A 15,001-nucleotide genomic window follows, 5' to 3' on the forward strand; every position below is an offset into this window, starting at 1 on the left:
ACCACTCCTGGCTTATGAAGTGCTGGAGGACCACAGGGCTTTATGAGTTTATGTACGTGCTCTCTACCCACTTAGCTTCACCCCTGACGTCTTCTTTTTTCATTGTCTCACATGTGTCTGGTTGAGTTTGGTCTAGAACTCACTATGTAACTCAGGTTGCCCTTAAATATACAATGATCCTCTTGCCTCTCAATTGCTGTGAATATAAATGTACAATGCCATGTCTGCCTTCCTTGTTTGGAGGGAGAATCTTATGTACTCTAAGCTGGCCACAAATTCATTATGCTGCCTAGACTGGCCTTGAACCCTATACTTTCTCGTCTTCCAATCACTGGATTATGCGTATGTCAACATGGTCTGTTTTTCATTTGTTTGCTTTTGTTTCCTGAGACAATGTCTTCCTACATGTCTGACTCTGTCCTCAGGCTTACTATGAGCCTAAACTCTCCTTAAAGATGTAACAATCCTTTTGCCTTCATCTCCTGAGTATTGAGATTGTAGATATGTACCACCATGACAGTCTTATATTTCAACTTTCACGTGAGTTACAATCATATGAAATAATCCGAAAAGAGGTTCATGAAATCTCAAATGAAAACTAGGTTGCAAATTAGAATTTTTCATTAAAAAGACCAGGAGAAGTATGACTAGTAAAATCATTGCCTCTGCAATCATAGTAGGCAAAAAAGAACAGGAAGTCACCTTTTGTCTTGTATGTATTATAAAATAACCAATTTATTAAAATTCAGTGAAATTACAAGATAAATGTCACTTGGTTATATAGGACGTGTTTAGTTTTCTGTAACTCCTGTGAAAGACAATAACAACATAAGCTTGGTTGTCAAATACACACAAACTTATAATCTTACAATTCTATGTTTAGCAGTTCCAAATGACTCTCCCTGGGCTAAAATCAAGGTGCTAGTAGGATTACATTCTTGTGTGGGAGATCCGTGGGAGAGTTGTTTTCTTGTCTTTTTCAGCTTCAGATGTTACCTGCATTCCTTGAGTTGTCATCAGTCTGTCTGTTATTTCTCACCACCTGCTCTTCTGATACCCTTGTCTACTTTCCAGTACATTTGTAATTGCATCGAGACCAGCAAAAGTAAGTTAGGATAATATCCCCATTGTCGCTCAACTGATTATTAGCCTTTATGAAATTTGAAACCTTAATTTTCTGTTGCCATGGAAGACTATGTATTCATAGTTTCTGGGGATTAGAGTCTGGATGTTTTGGGAAGGTCATTACTCTGCTACCATGGAATCGAAGGATAAGAGCTGCTTCTGTGACCAGTGAGGCGCAAACCTGAGAGTGGAGATTGCTGATTTATCTGCAGAAGTCAAATATGATGTCAAAGTCTCATCTTGAAAGTACACAGTACAGTTTGAAGGCAAGCCGGTTGTGTTCACTTTGTACCTACTCTGAGCCCAGGAAGCAAGCAGATACTTAATTATTTAATTGCTTTACCCTTTTCGTGTGTGTGTGTGTGTGTGTGTGTGTGTGTGTGTGTGTGTGTCTTTGTATATACTCATGAGCACAATGGTGATCAGAGGTCAGCCTCTAGTTGTCAGTTTTCCCCACCATGTTGATCCCAGGGAGAAAATATGGTCCATCAGGCTTGCTGACCTGTGTATTTACCAAATAAGTAAACTTATCTGCTCCCTTGTTTAGGTTTTAAAGACAGGGCCTCCTTCTGTAACCTAGGCTGGCCTAGAACTCAAAACAATCCTCATGGCTCAGCCTCCTGAGTGCTAGAGTAACAAACATAAGCTTCCATATGCAACTGGATATGCTATTGGATCGTTACATAATTCACATGGGTATCAAATATCACATTAGACTCCATAAGGCTGTGCATTTACACATGTATAAACAACATTAATAGTTGCTATTTCTAGTGATTCAGGCCTAATTGGGAAGCTGACTAGGAGTATATCAAAAGTCAAGGCCAACCTGGTTTACATAGTGAGTTTTATCCCAGACAGGCCTTCGTAATGAGAACTTATCTGAGAGAGAGAGAGAGAGAGAGAGAGAGAGAGAGAGAGAGAGAGAGAGAGAGAGAGAGAATCTCCTTTTCATTTTTTTCCATACCAGAGTCTTGAACAGCTTGCAAGTCTCTTCCTATTGCAGGTCTGATCCTGCAGCAGCAGTGTTGGGGTAGATTCTGAGCTGTAAAGGCAAGAGAATGGCAAGGCAAGCAGTCAAAAATGTCTCTTGCTGTTTGACAGAGTTTGATTGAAGGAATGCAGCTGAAATTGAAACCAAAAGAGGCATTATGCTTCCAGAAAAAAAAATCTCGTGGTAATATACTGCAAGCAACAGATCAAGAGCTAAAGGATAGGGTGGAAAGATTCAAACAGTTTCTGTGAAAGTTGGGGACCAAGTTCTCTAAGAATATTGTGGCACCAAAGTAGTTCTATATCACAAGGATTAATACTTCGTATTTCAAAAATAGAGAGTTGGGTTCTAGCTGAGTTGCTTGTTTGTCTAGAATACATGAATGCACAAGTTCAATCCTTAGCACTGTGTAAACCAGGAATGTGTTAGTACATACTTGAAATTCTAAAACTCAGAAGATTGAGATAGGAGCTTTAGGAGTTCAAGGTTATTCTCCAAATTCTTAGGCTCAATCCCCACTACAATAAAGAAACACAGAGAAAGAAGGAGGTGAGGAGGGAGGGAGGTAGATAAGAAAGGCGGGAGAGAGGGAATGATGGATGGATGGAGGGAAGGAGGGAAGGAGGGAAGGAGGGAGGGAGGGAGGGAGGAAGGAAGGAAGGAAGGAAGGAAGGAAGGAAGGAAGGAAGGAAGGAAGGAAGGGAGGGAGGGAGATCAATTCTTTTTTTTATTAGATATTTTCTTTATTTATATTCCAAATGTTATCCCCTTTCCTGGTTTCCCCTCCAAAACCCCCCATCCCATCCCCCTCCCCCTACTCACCAACCTACCCACTCCTGCTTCCCTGTCCTGGAATTCCCTTACACTGTGGCATAGAGCCTTCTCAGGACCAAGGGTCTCTCCTCCCATTGATGACCAACAAGGCCATCCTCTGCTACATATGCAGCTGGAGCCATGAGTTCCACCATGTGTACTCTTTGGCTGGTGGTTTAGTCCAAAGGAGCTCTGGGGGTATTGGTAAGTTCATATTGTTGTTTCTCCTATGGGGCTGCAAGCCCCTTCAGCTCCTTCACTCCTTTCTCTAGGCTCTGCCAGTGCCTGACAAATACAGAGGTGGATGCTCTCAGTCAACCATTGGACTGGACATAGGGTTCCCAATGAAGGAGTTAGAGATTGATTCTTAATTTGTTAAAAATGTGCTTGTTTTTGTTGTTTGCTTCAGGGTTGCTATTGCACCTATGCTAGGAAAGCAATGTATCACTTACTTTCATCTCCAGGCCAAAATTATGCTCTTTGCGAAACAACTTTCTGTAATTTCCTAGAAATTACTCATAAGACCAAAAATCCCTGTGAAACTGTTGTGGCGGCTTTCATCCCGTGATGCCTTTCCAGCACATTCTATTAACAGAGCTCACCCTTGTAAGCTGTCAAAGAAGCATGTTTAAAGGGCCCATAGCCAGATGTGGTGGCTCATGTCTGTAATTCTAACACCTGCATAGGGGCATGTGAGGTGGAGTTACCACAACTTTGAAGCATCCTTAACTGCATGGTAAACTCTAGGCCTTCTAGACTATAATGTGAGACCCTGTCTCTATATTTTTCAAAAAAATGTAGCAAGGCTGTGGGGACCACTGGGGTGATAGCTCAGTGGGTAATGCATTTGACATGCAAGTTTGAGGACCAGAATCAGAATCTCCAGAGTCCATTTAAATGTGGACATGGTTGTTGTTTAGTCCCTGACAGCTGCATATGTAGCAGAGGATGGCCTAGTTGGTCATCAATGGGAGGAGAGGTCCTTAGTCCTGTGAAGGCTCTATGTCCCAGTGTAGGGGAATGCCAGGGCCAGGAAGCAGGAGTGGGTGGGTTGGTGAGCAGGGAGCAGGGAGGAGGGGATGGGGGAGGATGTTTTTTGGAGGGGAAACCAGGAACAGGAATAACATTTGAAATGCAAATGAAGAAAATATCCAATAATAATAATTAATAATAATAATAATAATAAAAAGCTGGGCATGGTAAACATATGTCTGCAATCCCAGAGCTCCTAAGGAAAAGACCAGGAGGACAATAAGGAGGACACAGGCTGTGTCTCAAAATAATAAAAATTTGAATTAATTAATCAATTAAAATTAATACCCCCCCTTTAAGAGTGCAGGGGTCTATTTGGGCTCACAGTTTGAGGCTATAATATGTCCTGGTGGGGAAGGCATGGCAGTAGGAATTTGAAATAGCTAGTCCCATAGTATCCACCAGAGACAGGGATGAGCACACAGCTCATCCTCTGCTCCCTTCTTCTTTTTCAGTTAGTCTTTAGCATCACAGAAGGGTACTCTCTTTGTTTAGGATGGCTCTTGGTGCTTTGTTGTGTGGCAACCAAGACAAGGTCTTACTTTGTAACCCAGGCTGGCTTGAAACTCCTGCTCCTGCCTCCTATGATAACCTTCTTGAGCCACTAGCTCTAGCTGCCATTCTAAACTCTTAAGAGTGACCTTTGTTTTTAAGAGTGACCTTTGTGACATTTCTTCCTTCCCTTGGCTCTTACAAATTAAGTTTCTTAAAAAGCACGAAACTCAAGAAGAACGAAGACCAAAGTGTGGACACTTTGCCCCTTCTTAGAATTGGGAACAAAACACCCATGGAAGGAGTTACAAAGTTTGGAGCTGAGACGAAAGGATGGACCATCTAGAGACTGCCATATCCGGGGATCCATCCCATAATCAGCTTCCAAACACTGACACCATTGCATACACTAGCAAGATTTTGCTGAAAGGACCCAGATATAGCTGTCTCTTGTGAGACTATGCCGGGGCCTAGCAAACACAGAAGTGGATGCTCACAGACAGCTATTGGATGGATCACAGGGCCCCCAATGGAGGAGCTAGAGAAAGTACCCAAGGAGCTAAAGGGATCTGCAATCCTATAGGTGGAACAACAATATGAACTAACCAGTACCCCCTCCCCGCCCCCGCCCCCCTGAGCTTGTGTCTCTAGCTGCATATGAATCAGAAGATGGCCTAGTCGTCCATCAGTGGAAAGAGAGGCCCATTGGTTGTGCAAACTTTATATGCCTCAGTACAGGGGAATGACAGGGCCAAGAAATGAGAGTGGGTGGGTGGGGGAGTGGGTGGGGGAGCATGTGGGGGACTTTTGGGATAGCATTGGAAATGTCAATGAAATAAATACTCAATAAAAAAAAACATAAAAAGTAATGTATTTGGAAGTGAATAAAGCATATGATGGACATGGGAAGCCCAGGTCCTGGGTCCCAATCAAATCATTTTTTAAATTTAAATTTTATTTTATGTGTATAAATGTTTTGCCTGCATCTATGTCTATGTACCATGTGCTTGCCCAGTGACCACAGAGGCCAGAAAAGGACATTAGATCTTCAGGGACTGGAATCATAGACAGTTATGTGCTGCCATGTGGGTACTGGAAGTTGTACACAGGTTCTTTAGAAGAGCAGCCAGTGTTCTGAAGTATTGAGTCAGCAGAACTTCCCCTTTAAAGGCGAGTATCAGTCTGTGGCAAAGGATCACACTATTCAACCCTTCTATTGGCCTGAAAATGGAGCCCTTTCTGTCTCTTGTGCTGTCTCCTATGGTAGAATAGCCCATCATCACTCCCCACACTTCCTTTGAATTAGACAGGATTTTGATAAAGAGCAGAAAGACTCAGTGCCCTGGAGAGAAAGACCCATCCCAGATAAGGTCTGGTTTTCCTCACTGTCTTCTTATAACCACTTTGAGTCCCACAAAACTATTCCCTCTTCTGTCCTACACAGAGACTTTCTTTGTTTTGGCAGTGTAGGGACAGAAGCATGGTTGTGAGAATACTGGGCAAGTGCCCTGCCATTGAGTTTCATTCCAAGATGCCAAGATGGAGCTTTGAGACAGAAAAGTCCCCCATCTTGTCCACAAGACCAGCTGTGAATAAATCTATTTCTTTTAACTGTCTCCGGGATTTTCAGTCGAGCAGTGAGCAGTATACAACTTTAGTTTCAGTAACAGAACTAAGTTTCTGGATTTCCTTTACCCAAGTAATTTCTTGCCTCACCCCTTACCTGAGCTTCCATAATGGCCTCCTAGTTTCCAAAGAACAGAAAACATATCTGTAAAACATTGGCAAAGAAAGGCAAAAATAACAAATAAAATAAAAAGAAAACTGCTAAGGAAGAAAATCACTTGTTCCTAGTCCTTCATTAACTTAAAAGTCTATTCAAGTTAGAGAACTGTCTGAACTTTGATTCCTCCACAAAAAAGCAAATGAGCTTTAAATCATTATAAATGTGAAGGAGCGTCACTGAATGGCCTTCATGACAAGGTGATCACAAGTAACTGCCTTTCCCTTAACAGAAATATTTAACACATACAATAGAAATATAAACAGAGCAATGATTTGTAATGTCTCAATATGTTCTTCCTTGCTGAAGGACCGTTCAACTAGCTTTAATCAGTAGTAAGGGCAAGCAGACAGGAAAAATAAACCATGAAAAAAAACAAAAAGAAAGAAAGAAAAAGGGCAGAAAGCATGGCACTGTCCAAATGGTAATACTAACAGTGCCTATCAGTTAGTTCTGGAAGTATAGCTTTGTTCAGGTTGGACTAGGAGTGTTATAATTGTTTTGGATTTTATTGGCACAAAACACCCATCTTTCTGTGAATGTGACCTTTCATTGGAATTCCAAAGCTAGTGGGAAAGTTGATATTCAACTTTGGGCAAAGGCAAAGGGGTGGATACTCATCTTATACCAACTTCCAGTAAAGATACTACCACTCTTTGTTGTGTATTTCACAACCGGATTACATAACCTTCCCAGGGATGTCAGCAGCAGCAGGTAACGTATTTAAATAACATCAAAAGTACACATGGGTACTGGGCTTTTATTTAGGGAGGTCTCAAATGCACTGCATCACTCCCTGTCTTTCCTGTTGGTATGTAGAATGGGAAGATAAGAAGGCAAGGATGACAAAAAGGTCCTTACCAGTCTGTGAGGAGAAAGTCATGAATGAGCTCCCTATCTGTTTCATTGTCCTCTCAACCTAACACCCACACCCACATTACATAAGGAGTTCCTAGCACATGAAAGAGGCTCTTTATATTGCCTCAAAAATGACACAATAATGATGTGTTTCTCAGCTTTCTTTCCTTGTATTTACATGCCCAAAGCCACACATGATTTCCCCTTCTGTTCCAACTGGGACTTTTCCTCATACCACATTCACACTGTCTTAATCCATTTCCTTGAGAACCTAACATTTTGGTGACTGTCTTTCAGTTTCTGATATAGTTCAGCTTTAAACATAGTGAAAAATATATTAGATGGAGAAGTGCATCAAGCAGGAAGTCAATATTTGCTGAGAGCCTGCTACTGGCCTCCTACCTTTACCCAATGACAAGAGGATGAAATGCAAGAAGTCGACTCTTATTCAAGAGACTGATTCTATCCTTTGCCAACAATGAGGGATTTTTCCTACCTGGTTAGTTACATAAAGACTAAGCTAAAGAGATTGTTCAGTGAATAAAGTTATCTGCTTTCAGACTTGATACTTAGATTTGATCCCTAGTACCTACATACAGAAAGGTTCTTATTATAGCTATTGAGAGCTACAACAGCAGGGAGAGAAAGTAGACCTAAATAGTAGACTGAGCCAGGCCATGACAGAAGTGAGGGAGAGAAAAAAGAGGAGAGAGAGAGAGAGAGAGAGAGAGAGAGAGAGAGAGAGAGAGAGAGAGAAACTAGAAGAATGGGCCAAGACAGAGAGGATCAAAGAGTGCACATGATTAAAATGGCAGGGTTATATAGAGATGAGAAGCTGGGGAAAAGGAAGCCCATGAACTAGAAGCTTAGGGGAGGGGGAAGGGTGAGAGGAGCTGACCAGACCCAGGATACCAGCCAGATGGACTCTGAAACAAGTGTTTGTGATGCTGAGGGAGCCTGGAGGCCAGCAGTGCTTTGGTATGCTAATAGGCAACCACAGTTAGCCTTTTGTCCTGAGTTTCCTTTGGACCTGACAGTTCCCTCCTGGTGGAGGGAGAGAACTAACTCTGGCAAGCTGTCCTCTGACCTCCATTGAGCTGTGTCACTCCTGCCATGCTCCTGTCACTAGCACACATTGCAAAGAAAGAGGAAGGTAGGGAAGAGACGGGGAAAGAAATTGAGGAGGGAAAGATTGAGGAGAGAAGATTGAAAGGAGAAAGAGTAAAGCCAGTCATGGTGACTCCTATAACTTCAGCCCTCGGGACATTGAGGCAGGAGGATTGCAGCAAAAGCAAACCTAAAGTTAACCTAGGCTACACTGGGAACTCTAGACTCCAGCCTGGGCTACAATGTAAGATTTTATTCTAAAACAAAGAAATAGGGTCCAAAGAGATATCTGAGATATTAAGAGCACTGGCTGTTCTTCCATGGAACCCAGGTTCAATTTCCAGCACAAATGTGGTAACTCCAGCTCCAGGGGATTCAATTATCTCCTCTGGCATCTTTATTTTTTTTAAATTAATTTATTTATTTATTTTTGGCTGTCATGACTCCCTACCCTCATTTATTTTTATTTCATACAGACACACATGTGCCTGAGTGCATGTGAGAGCACCATGAGTATGTGAGTACCTTCAAAGGGCAGAAAAGGATGTTGGATTGGTCCAACCTTGGGGTTGAAGTAATAATGATTGTAAACCAGTTAATATGGGAGCTCTGAAGTTATCAGTTAAATTCATTTGGTCCAAAACTTGTGTTAGTTTCACTGTGACTCTGTTTCCTTTGGCATATTAAGGCACACACACACACACACACACAGAGAGAGAGAGAGAGAGAGAGAGAGAGAGAGAGAGAGAGAGAGAGAGAGAGAGAGAAGGGAGCAAGCAGCCCCTTTTATAATGTGCCATTTTACCAAACACTGACTGTTGCCAGCTAACTGTGGGGTGGAGTTTAGACAGAATGTTAAGGTCATGAATGTATGGGTACCAAACAGACCAGAAGAGAACATCAGATCTCCCAGAGCTGTGGAGTTATACGTGGTTGTGAACCTCTTGACTTGGGTACTGCAAACTGAGCTAAGATGCTCTGTAAGAACAACAAATGCTTTTAGCTAATATGTTGTCTTTCTTTTACTGTTGTTGTTGTTCTGTTGTACTGTTGTTTGTTTGTTTGTTTGGGGTTTGGTTTTATTGTACTCACACTCCTACTCTCTCTCTCTCTCTCCAACTCTTCATAGCTCCTCCTCCCATACCCCTCAATAAATATGTCTTTTTTTTTACAACCTATTGAACCCAATTAGTGCAATCCACATATACCTGAGTATGGAGCCATACATTGGAACATGGCTAACCCATCAGGTGTTTTATCCACCCTTAAAGAAAACTGGCCATCCCTCTACTAGCAGCCATTAACTATTAGTAGCCCTCTAGCTAGGGATGGGGGCTCACATGCTACTGCTTCATACGCTCTAGGTCTTATTGTTTTTGAAATAGCAACTTACTATATATTTCTGACTAGTCTGGCACTAACTATGCAAAATTTTCCTGGGCAGGTAATGGGAAGTTTTATCCTGCCCTGTATGCTTGGCAGCAGCAGTTAGCCATGACCCTCTTCTGGCCTCTATGGACACCAAGCTTGAATGATGTTCCTATTTATATACACACATAAAAAACACTGATACTTGTGACATAGATAGTAAGTAAGTCTTTAGCAGAAGAGTACTAGTACTAGAGAAAAGCAGAAAAGGGGGATTGAATCAATTCTACCATAAAAACTCAGTCTTTAAAGAAAGAAATCAAGGAAGATATCAGAAGATGGAAAAATCTTTCATGCTCATGAATTGGTAGGATTAGCACAGTGAAAATTACCATTTTACCAAAAGCATTTTATACACTCAGTGCAATCCTTATCAAAATTTCAACTCAATTTTTTACAGACCTTGAAAACACAATCCTCAACTTCATATGGAAAAAGCACACACACACACAAAATCTAGGATAGCTAAAATAATCCTGAACAATAAAAAAAACTGCTGGATGTACCACCATTTGTGATTTCAAGTTGTACTACAGAACTATAGTAATAAAAATTTCATGGTACTTGTATAAGAACAGAGAAGTTGATCAATGGAATCAAATTAAAAACCTAGCCATAAATTCATACACAAATGGACACTTGATTTTTCATAAAGAAGCCAGAAATATACACCCCTAAATAAAAGCATCTTTAAAAAATGGTGCTGGTCAAACTGGATGTCTGCATATAGAAGAATTCAAATAGATCCATATCTATCACCCTTCACAAAACTCAAATCCAAGTGGATCATCAAAAACCTAAACATAAAATCAGACACACTGAACCTGGTAGAAAAGAAAATGGGGGAACAACCTTGAACACACTGACAAAGAGACAACATCCTGAGCAGAACACCAACAGCACAGGCACTAAGATCAACAATTAATAAATGGGACCTCATAAAACTGAAAAGTTTCTGTAATGCAAAGGACACCATCAAAAGGACAAAATGGCAGCCTATAGAATGGGAAAAGATTTTCACCACATCTGATAGATATCTAGTATCCAAAATATATAAGAACTCAAGAAACTATATATTAAAAACCAAATAACTCAATTTTAAAATGGGATACAGATCTAAACAGGAATTCTCAATAAAGGAAGCTCAAATGGCCGAAAAACACTTAAAGAAATGTTCAACATCCTTAGCCATTATGCAAATATAAATCCAGACAACTTTGATATTCTATGTTATACCTGTCGGAATGGTTAATATTAAAAATTCAAGTGACAGCATACACTGGTGAGGATGTGGAACAAGGGAAACACTCCTCCATTGCTGGGGAAGTGAAAACTTGCAAGGCATTATGGGAATCAATGTCAGTTACTCAGAAAGGTGGGAATCGATCTACTTCAAGACCCAGCTATTCCACTCCTGGGAATATACTCAAAGGATATTTTATCCTACCACAAGGACACTTGCTTAACTATGTTTATGTGGCTTTATTTATCATGGCCAGAAACATGAAATAACCTAGATGTCCCTTGACAGAAGAATATATACAGAAAATGTGATACAACTGTACAATGGGATACTACTCAGCTATTAAAACCAAGACATCATGAAATTTGTAGGCAAATGCATGGAGCTAAAAGATATCATCCCAAGTGAGGTAACCTAGACCCAATAGGACAAATATGTTATTATTCACTTGCAAGTGGATATTAGCTGTTTAGTAAATGATAATCAAACCACAATCCATACACCCATTTTTAGTATATGCCTACTTACCTAAGATCATCATCTAGCTCCATATGAATATGTGGAGATAATAGAAAGATCTCTTTGGGGGGATCACAGAGCAATTAACTCCTCTTGTTTTATAGGCTGTAGCTATTTGCACATGAAATGACAGCACTGTCATGTATCCATCACCCTTGTCTGCACTGATCATAGGAGGAGCAAGAGTCATAGCTTAGAATGTGAAGTGTTTTGTCTTCATGGAATATGTAGTGACATTAAGAGTCACTTGGATGAAATATAGTTTTACTTAAGCTTGTTAGCCTTCACATTTATCATATAAATATTCTTAAAATATCGGTGGAATTGACTTAAATGAGAGGGGAATGTGTTTTGCATGTTTTTTAAAAATGTATTACTCTAATTGTTATGCATGCCATGACACAAGTGTTTCTGGCACAAGTGTGGAAGTCAGAAAACAGCACTGTGGAGTCAGTTCTCTTCTGACTTATGCATGGCTATCAGGGATTGAATTTAGGTAGCCTGGCCAGAAGAGCAAACTTTCTTTACCCAGGAACCATCTTGTTGGCTCTAAGAAAAGAACTTCCTGAGTGTGCAGTCCCTTAATTCACACACGGAATATGTGTACTTTCCTCTGACTTTTTGTTTTGTTTTGTTCTGTTTTTGAGACAGAGTCTCCTGTAGACCAGGACACTCATGAACTTGCTCTGTCGATGAGAATAACCTTCAACTCCTAGTACTCCTGACCTCACCTTTCAGGTATTGAAATTATGAGTGTGTCACCATGTGCAGCTGAAATTATACTTTTATATAAAAACGACTTTCTTTTAAAATGTGTATATAATCATAGGATGAACCATAGCATTGTGTGTTTTCTTTTCTCATTACTAAAATAAACCATGCACTTTTACATGTTAGAAATCAACTTTATTTTTATTTGTTTATGTTTAGAAACAGGGTCTCACAGTGATAGACAGTTGAGCCTGGCCATAGTATGGGTGTATGAATGTATATATGAATGTCTGTGGATATCTGCCTGTATAAAGCATTTTAATTCTTTTCTTTTACTTCCTCTCTGGTTCACAAAGAGTTAACCAGACTAGCCAGAGAGACTTCTGGCTGCCTGGACAGAGAAGAGAGCTATATCAATAAATCCTTTACCTAATCACCCTGCTGTTAGCAACAAGTGTCAATAGATCCAGAGGACTGCAGCTTATGGCTTCAGACTAACTTCAAGATAGTACACGTTATAGAAAGCAACCTTACTCCCTTGCAAGACCAAGTTTTGTCCTGCTGACACTGTTTCAGAGAGGACCCAGCCTGGAGCTAAGATCATAATGGAGAAGAGAATACAAGGGCTGCTACTTTGGGTTTGTGGATTATAGCATCATTTTCCTGTACTTTATGGCTAATATACACCTATAATTGAGTACATACTAATTGTGTCATCTTGAATCTGGGTTACCCCATTCAAGATATTTTCTAGTTATACCCATTTGCCTGCAAATTTCATGGTGTCTTTGTTTTCAATAGCTGAATAATACTCCATTATGTAAATCCACAATGGAAGAATATGATTCTTCAGTTGAGGGACATCTAAGTTGTTTCTAGTTTCTGGCTATTATGGATAAAACTGCTATGAACATAGCTGAACAAGTGTCCTTGTGGGATAGTGGAGCTTCTTTTGGGTATATGCCCAGGAATGGAATACCTGGGTCTTCAGGTAGATCGATTCCCAATTTTTGAGAAAACATCAAACAGTTCCTCATCCCATTCCTCCTCCCCCTGTCTCCAAGAGGATGTCCTTTCCTGCCCTATCCCACCAGGCCTTCCCAACTCCCTGGGGCCTCAAGTCTTTTGAGGGTTAAATGTCTGTTCTCCCACTGAGCCTAGACCAGGCAATCCTCTGCTGTATATGTGTCAGGAGCCTAGGACCAGCTGGTGTATGCAACCTGGTTGGTGGCTCGGTGTCTGAGAGATCTCAGGGATCCAGGTTAGTTGAGACTGCTGGTATTCATATGGGGTCACCCTCCTCCTCAGCTTCTTCTAGCCTTTCGCTAATTCAACCACAGGAATCCCCATCTTCAGTCTACTGGTTGGGTGTAAGTATCTCCTGTCTCAGTCAGCTGCTTGTTGGGCTTCTAGGAGGACAGTCACTCTAGGCTCCTGCCTTAATAATATCTGTCCTGGAACCTTCTCTTGAGATGGATTGCTAGGCTCCTGTCTGTAAGCACACCATAACATCAGTAATAGTGTCAGGCCTTAGGGCCTCCCCATGAGATGGATCCCAAGTTGGGCCTATCACTGGACCGACCACCTTTCTCTCAGTCTTTTCTCCATTTTTGTCCCTGCAGTTCTTTTAGACTGTAACAATTTTGGGTCAGAATTTTTTGCCTGTGATGCCCTGTCTTTCTACTAGAGGTGTACTTTACAAGTCCCCTCTCCCCACTGTTGGGTATTTCATCTAATGTCCCTCCCTTTGAGTCCTGAGTGTCTTACCTCTTAGGTCTCTGGTACTTTCTAGAGGGTCCCCTCACCTCCCACCCCAGAAGTTACATATTTCCATTCATTCTGCTGGCCCTCAGGGTTTCTCTCCTGTCTCCCTCACCCCATACCTGATCATGGTCCCCTTTTCTTCTCCCCCCTTCCTTCTCCCACCCAGGTCCCTCCCTTCCTCTGCCTTCTGTGATTGGTTTCTTCTTTGTTTAGCTCTGTGCCCCATTTTTAAAATGGGTTATTTAGCTTGTCTTACTTTTTGAGTTCTTTATATATTTTGGATATTAGCCCTCTGTCAGATGTAGGGTTGGTGAAGATTTTTTTCCAATATGTAGGCTGCTGTTTTGTCCTATTGACAGTGACCTTTGCCTTACAGAAGCTTTTCAGTTTCATGAGGTTCTATTTATCAATTTTTGATCTTAGAGCCATTGGTATTCTGTTCAGGAAGTTGACTCCCATGCAAACGTGTTCAACCTAGTTCCCCACTTCCTCTTCTATGAGATTTAGCATGTGTGGTTTTATGTTGAGGCCTTTGATCCACTTGGACTCACGTTTTGTGCAGGATGATAAATATGAATCATTTCCCATTCTTGTACATGCAGACATCCCTTTTTCCATTGTATGGTTTTGGCTTCTTTGACAAAAATCCGATATCCATAGGTGTGGGTTTATTTATGAGTCTTCAATTTTATTCTATTGTTCAACCTGTCTATTTCTGTGCCAATACCATGTTGTTTTTATCATTATTGTTCTGTAGTACAGGTTGAAGTCAGGGTGGGTGATGCAACTAGAAGTTCTTTTATTGTACAGGATTGTTTTTAGCTAATCTGGTTTGTTTGTTTGTTTGTTTTTTCAGAAGAAGTTGAGAATTTGTCTGTAAAGAATTGTGTTGGAATTTTGATGGGAATTACATTGAATCTGTAGATTGCTTTTGGTAAACTGGTCATTTTTATTATGTCAATCCTACTACTGTTCCATGAGCATGGGAGATCTTTCCATCTTCTGAGGTTTTCTTCAATTTCTTTCTTCCTTCCCTTTCTTTCTTTCTTTCTTTCTTTCTTTCTTTCTTTCTTTCTTTCTTTCTTTCTTTCTTTCTTTCTTTCTTCCTTCCTTCCTTCCTTCCTTCCTTCCT

At 40.8% G+C, this 15,001-nt stretch overlaps 1 protein-coding gene across 1 annotated transcript in view; it reads left to right on the plus strand.

The window, feature by feature from the left end:
* The first annotated feature begins 1,000 nt into the window (after window positions 1-1,000).
* CXHXorf21 (chromosome X CXorf21 homolog) overlaps window positions 1,001-15,001 on the plus strand; it is a 70,060-nt gene continuing 56,059 nt past the window's right edge. The window contains exon 1 of the mRNA XM_021152622.1: window positions 1,001-1,105. The gene's annotated coding sequence lies outside the window, so the exon portion shown is untranslated. The remainder of the gene's footprint in view (window positions 1,106-15,001) is intronic.

This window comes from Mus caroli, chromosome X (assembly GCF_900094665.2).
Source record: "Mus caroli chromosome X, CAROLI_EIJ_v1.1, whole genome shotgun sequence".
Classification (NCBI taxonomy): domain Eukaryota; kingdom Metazoa; phylum Chordata; class Mammalia; order Rodentia; family Muridae; genus Mus; species Mus caroli.